This window comes from Molothrus ater, chromosome 3 (genome assembly GCF_012460135.2).
Source record: "Molothrus ater isolate BHLD 08-10-18 breed brown headed cowbird chromosome 3, BPBGC_Mater_1.1, whole genome shotgun sequence".
NCBI classification, from domain to species: Eukaryota; Metazoa; Chordata; class Aves; order Passeriformes; family Icteridae; genus Molothrus; species Molothrus ater.
In genome coordinates this window covers 8,091,878-8,098,883 of record NC_050480.2, presented here as the reverse complement: position 1 = coordinate 8,098,883, position 7,006 = coordinate 8,091,878, and positions in this window count along the sequence as shown.

Below are 7,006 nucleotides of genomic sequence, written 5' to 3'. Positions count from 1 at the left end.
CCCTTGTCAGCTACCCTGTCCCTGCCTACATCCAGACCAGCCTCACCATCATGGGATGAGCACACCATGACTTTGTGGCTGCTCTGCAGAGCCCCAAACTACAGACACAACCACGGGCACTCCTGTTCATGGCTCTGAGCAAAAGCCAGACACACACAGCTCCTCCCAGGACCAGTTCTGGAGGCTGGTCAGTCAGAATTGAGGCCCTCATCTTCACGCAGGGCTTACTTAGGCAAAGCTCTGTTACATACCTCATGTGCCAAACTGGGGTGTCCCACAACCCAGGGGAAGACAGCCATGGACCTGAAGGAAGAGAGCAGGATCTGCTTCACAAGCCCCATGATCCCAAGTGAGCCTCTTCCCTGGAGCTGCCACCACAAATCCAAATAAACACAAAGCCCCACAATGCCTGATCAATATGTGATCAACCGTGCCCAGCACAGTTCAGCTGCTTTGCAGCTCCAAAGGTTCTGTCAATATGCTGGCAAGCAGCAAGAAAGTCAAATTAGTTCAGTTCATACATATTTAAGTCCCATGACCCACATTATCAAGCTCAGGCTTCAAATATTTGTAATGGCACAATTAGCCCCAGGCACATTATCTCACTAGTATCAGCAACTGTATATATTTATCTACAAATCACACAGAGGGGTACTAAATGCTGCTGTCACTGTTGTCAGGGAAACAAACTTCTTCTAAATTTTTAATTTTTTAATTTACAATGCTGTATTCCAAGCAGGGATAGTCATTAAAATTGTATGAGGATAAAGGGAAAACAAAATCTGGTGTATCTACCTATGGCAGAATTGATGTACACTGTAATTACAGGAGGTTACTGAGGGAAAAATGGAGCTTTCATGCAAGACTGTGGTTTTGAATGCTTCTGCACATTACTTATGATTACTGTTGCTTAAGAAGAAAAAGTAAGTTATTGTGCATGTGTAAATTCTTGTCAAAAATGGTAGGTTAGAATACACAATTTACCTTGTGTACTGCAATATTTGTGTAAATACTAAGATCATCATCATAAAAATGGTTGCTCAGTAGAGACAGACTTACAATTATATAAATGGTAATTTGTGTAGTAAGATGCAATAACTGATATCCTGACTTCATGCTTTAACAGAATGGGTGGCACAGCAAATGCTCCCTCTTTGAGCAAATATCTTCCAAAGCCTCCAGAGCTGGACTATCATATCTGTTGGGAAAATTGCTGCAGTGTCTTGTCAAGGCATTTCTATAGAAGAAAAACCAGGTAAAAGTAAGAGGAAAATAACATGAGGTAAGACAGCCAGCCACCAGCCTTACAGACCCTAGAATTACTTGTAATCTATGTTTCACTGAGCAAGAGACAACACATATAAATCTTCTTTGAGTCCTCCAAAAACCTGGATGCCCAAAGATTTACCATCCTCTGCAAATCCAAACTCACTGCCACATTCTCTCCACTTTCCATCTCCTTGTGCTAAATCACATCCAGAGTTTGCTTTTCAAATTAATGTGTGATGTGTGTAGGCAGAAAATGATGCTGTGTTCCCAGTCCATACTGGAGCAGTGCAGGAAAAAAGGCAAATGCCAGTGCAGAGCTGGGAGAAGAGGTGGGCAGCACTTGTCCCAGGGCTGCCTGCACCCTTGGGGTCCTCCTCACCATCTGGCCAGGACTCTTCTTTCCATGCCATGCAGGGAAGGAGCATTTGGCAACAGAGTCAGAAGGGAAGTTTGTTTTCCTGCTTTTCCTGGCCTTGTTTGTGTTACCTGAGCTAATGGCTGGCAAGGAGGGGCTCTCTGGGGTACCCCACGTGGCTGCAGAAATCCTGGCTTTGCTTTCTCAAACATGCAAACCATCTGTCAACAGCTCCCACGCTAGGAGCATGAGCAGGGGGATGCCTTGGAGCCTTTCCCTGCTCTTGTGTCCTGGCATGGCCTCTGCAACAGGGATGTGCCCTTACCCAGGCCTGCACCTGAGCTGGTCCCACGTGTGCACATTGCATGGCCAGACTGGCTGCCAGGGGACTGCAGGGGAGCCTGGCCCAACCCCAGAGCCCTCCTGCAGCCAGGCATTCCAGACCAGCGTGCCCAGGCCACTCCAAAGCAGTCTGCCAGGCCACTCCAGTCTGCCCAGGCATTCCAGACCAGTCTGCCCAGGCCCCTCCAGACCAGTGTGCCCAGGCCACTCCAGACCAGTCTGCCAGGCCACTCCAGACCAGTCTGCCCAGGCCACTCCAGTCTGCCCAGGCCACTCCAGTCTGCCCAGGCCACTCCAGACCAGTCTGCCAGGCCACTCCAGACCAGTCTGCCCAGGCCACTCCAGTCTGCCCAGGCCACTCCAGTCTGCCCAGGCCACTCCAGTCTGCCCAGGCATTCCAGACCAGTCTGCCCAGGCCACTCCAGTCTGCCCAGGCCACTCCAGTCTGCCAGGCCACTCCAGTCTGCCCAGTCCCCTCCAGGCCCCTCTGGTGCCACCAGCACCATCCCCCTGGAGCTGCACTGAGATCAGAGACCTGGGAGAGTTTTTTATAATTAGTACTTGGATTTGGCCTATGGCCTGTTAACATGGCATACAATTCTGCTGGTTTCCACTCACAGGCCCTTTATTCTTTTTTCCTTTCTGGAGCTGTGAATTTGTTTGGTTTTCTCTCAAGTCTGACTAAGAGAGCTAACTATGGTAAACAGGGCAACCCCGATGAGGGGGAGAAATGATGCATCTGACTCCATGGATATCAGAAGGCTAATTAATTCCTTCATTATACTATATTATTCTATACTATATTACACTACATCTAAACTGAATCTGCACAAGCACCCAACTGCCCAGAATCTCGTGACTGTCAGCCAACACACACTCCTGGATTCAATTGGTCAATGAATCAAAACACTCACACCAGAATCCAATCATGCAAATTCCTTCAGGAAAATAACCTTCCTCAATGCATTCCACTTGTTCCAAAACACAGCAGCAGTAAATGAGCTAAGAATTGTTTTTTCTTTCTCTGAGGTTCAGAGAATGTGAATCACAGAAATATCCTTGGGAAGTTGTGCCTTGCTTTTTTCCATGAACAGAAATGAGGCCACACCTAACAACATCGGTTCTTGGACATTTTTCTAACGGGTTTAGTAAATCAACAAAATCCACAGCATTAGCTGCAGATTTAACCCCTTGGTGTGTCAATAAGTTCCCACCTTCAGTGGCTTCCATTTGATGGAGTTGGAAAACCCTTGATGTTTTGTACCAAGGGGTTAATTTGAAAAGGGACGAGAGTTCAGTTTCAGTGACAAGCTTAGGTTCAATAATAAGGGAATCACAACTTTAGGTTACCTGGGGACCAACCAGTATAAAATTGTCCTTGAAGGTGTATTTCTGTGTGAAGGCAAAAACAGGGGGTTCACATCATAAAGCTGGAGGAACAAGAGAGAAATGCAAAAAAAAAAAAGGGTACTTCAGCTTCCTTTTTTTTCCTCCACATAGTGCACATCTCTGCAATTATGTAAGGGAAGAGTAAAATTGCTCAAGGCAATGAAAAGGGATCAAAATTACACATGCATTTAATAAACAAAACAAATGCAACTGAAAAGTGAATTAATTTAAAAATGGCTTGAACAAAGGAGCCAGAGGAAAGGAACAGCATTGTAACCTGCAGAGAAACCACAGAGTAGCTCCTGCACCATGACCTGTGGGACGTGGTAGGGAGTTAGCAGTGAGTCCTGAGTTTCATCAAGCAGGATAACCTGGGGAAGGGGTGCTAAGACTTGGCTGTTGGGGTGACCAAGTGGCTCCATCACCTTTCTTGGTCCCCTTTTGCCTCTACTATCCTGCCACCATTAATTTCTTGCATTTTGAATGGGTATCTGCCAAGGGAAGAAAAGCGTCTACTTGAATGGTGAATATTGGCCAAAGTACAGACAAATCAAAGGTTCATAAAACAAATCAGTTATTTTAAGTTCAATGCATCTTATCCTGGTTTTGGCTGGGGTAGAGCTACTTTTCTTCCTACAGGCTGGTACAGTGCTGTGCTTTGGATTTAGGACAAGAAAATGTTGATAACACACTGATGAGCTGATGCTAAGCAGTGCTTGCACTCAGACAAGGACTTTCCTGCTTCTCAAACCACACCACCATGGAAGAGGCTGGGAGGGGCACAAGTGCTGGGACAGCTGACCCCAGCTGGTCAAAAGGATATTTCAGATCACATGGTCCAGCAAAAAACTGGGGGAAAGCTGCTCAGGAGCCACCGCTTGGGAATTCACTGGGCAGCCCTCAGCAAGCTATGAGCAACTTCACTGTACATAACTTGATTTGTATATTCAAATTACTTTTTCATTACCACTACCTCTTCCATTTCTGTCCTATTCCAATCCACAATTTTCTTTTTTTTTTTCCTCAATTCTCTCCACCATCACACAAGGGGTGGGAAGTGAGTGAGCTCCTGTTTGCTTACTTACTTTACTTACTTCTTTTTTCTTTCTTCTTTACTTACTTTCTTATTTGCTCCTATTTACTTATCTCTCCAGTTAAACCACAACAGCACCTTCCCAGAGAGAGATACTGTTGGAGGTTAGCTTCTTATTCCTTTTCACATATCTTTGCCTGAAAGCTCCATAATTTCAAAGTTATAATAACTTGGAGGGAAGGGGATCACATTTTCTACTCCAAGGGAGCTTCCCACCTTCCCTGGCAGACACCTGGTCCTTTAAACCAGGACAGATACTTACCAAGAAACTTCTAGCAGAGAGCTCTGTGCAGCCTTAATAGCCACAGCCCAAGCCTTCATGTCTGGATAATAAATCACTTAACCCAACAAAGTCCTGTTGTCACTGATTTTCCAGAGTATCATCAAGGCAATCTCATTTAGCAGCCTTGTCAAAGGTAATTCAAAAGGTATAATAATTGTCAAAGGTCTTCAAAATGGTATAGTGAAGATAATTATGTGGCTTTTGTCCTGCAGGGTGCAGGATCCCAGATCAGTGCTAATAAACAGGCCAAAATTTGCCTTGTAAAATCTCATCATGATTTTAAAGGCCAGATCACTCAGTATGAATTTTAAATTCCACCCTTGATTTAATTCACACAGAATGAAATACAAGTTGGCAATACACCCAGCAGAGTCCCAGTCCCCTAAAACCCCGTTCCACCACTACAAAAGAACAGGGGTAGTGAAATCCTCTTGCATATGAAATGAGCTGTGCTGAGACATGCTCTCAATTTGCTGATAGACTTGACAAATTTGAGCAATTCTATGTCCATTCAGTAAATAATGTTATGCAAATGTTAAATTACCACAGATTAAGAAGTTTGTGATACCTTTGTTTTTCAAACAATCATTTGGTTTTGTTTTGTTTGCTTGGTCTGGGGTTGTTTTTCTGTTATTTTCTTGCAACTTTTTTTGTATTCTTCCATTCTCCATCGCCTTTCCTGCCAAAGCTGAGAACCACTCACACAATAGATACAGGCAGAGTCTGGCATATAATTAAGAGGTTAAGAGGTAACTTCACCTGAGCACATAAACCTGAGCATCTGCTTATACAAGCAGGTGCCAGAATTAATAGGCTCAGGCAGCTTGGAAGCTCATCCAAGGTTCTGATTTTACACATTGCTCAGCAACCTTTCTGTGCTGGAAGCACTCGCTTCCCACAACTGGCATGTTCTTTTATCCACACTGCATTAATGAACACTCCCAAGCTCAGAACAGGCCAGATCTAAACACAGGACAGACTGAGATATGAATTTAATTGTTCACATTCTCTTATGCTAATCTTTCAGAGGGCTCTGCTGCCTCTGCATTGTCCACACTGTTGCTCAGCTACTAAAATAATGAGAATTGGAGGTGGTTATGGATGAAAATGTGCCATGGCTTGTTTTTTCAGCAGTAGAGCATTGCCTTCTCTCTTGTTGAACTCAACGAGAAAAACAGGCAATTTGATGCACACATCATTAGTTTCCATAGAGCAATTCTTGAAGCTCTCATTTTCAGTAGATTCATTTTGCTTCTATTATCAGCATACCACTCTGCATCATGGAAAGTAGTAATTTGCAACCCATACATCTCCAAGGTGTTCACATTTGGGGGAAAAAAAAAAACCAACCATGATGCAGAAGTCCTGCAAGCACACTGATTTCCCAGGTAGAACAATGACAACACTATTAACAATTTTCACCTGCTCATTTTTGAGATTCTGATTTCAGTTGTAATTCCCAATATCAAAAATCAAGGACACCAATTTTTGCAGAACACAACTAAAATGTGGTTTCAGTTGATGATCTTTGATCCATGCCTTTAAGGAAACAGAAAAACAGGAGATCAGAACAAGTTATCAGAAGATGATAACTACCATTTGTCATATGATAAAGGATTTGCTTTCTCTTCAACTCTTCCCAGCACATTCTTATAAACCATCTGTAAAATGAGACTACAGACAGGAGGTAATTGAAAACTTACAAAGAATAAGAACAAGCCACCCAGACAAAACTGTCATGGGAAGATAGAAGAAGCTAGCAAAAGAAACTGAGAAGGACTTTGAAAGAGTCCATAAACTTTTTTCTTAGACCTATTTCTTTTTCTGAGACCAGTTTCAAAAAACAACCCCCAAAGTACTGCCAAAACTCTGTGTGAGAGTAAAATCTGTGCTGCATGCTCCAATATCAGCATAGCTTTGGAGAAAATTGTCAGGATTTATAAAGAAAACAAAGTTGTAAAGAAGAAAAAAGATACAGGGTTTCCCATGCTGCCACTTGCATTTTTGCTTCTAAGACTTGTCACACACTGCAGACATGAGACTAAAGCTTCTGGTCCAAAATCTTGACTCCATTTTGTCAAACATTAACGTTCACCCTTAATATGGCTTCCCAACACATTCCTTCTAAAACTCAGTCTCAGAAAGACAAAAGAACATTATTGTGATCAGGTATTTCCAGGCAGTTGGATGAGCTCTTGTATGGATTTCACTGCACTAGACAGGTGGCATAAGGAGGTTTACCTGTTCCCCACAAAATTCATTTTCGGGTCACTGT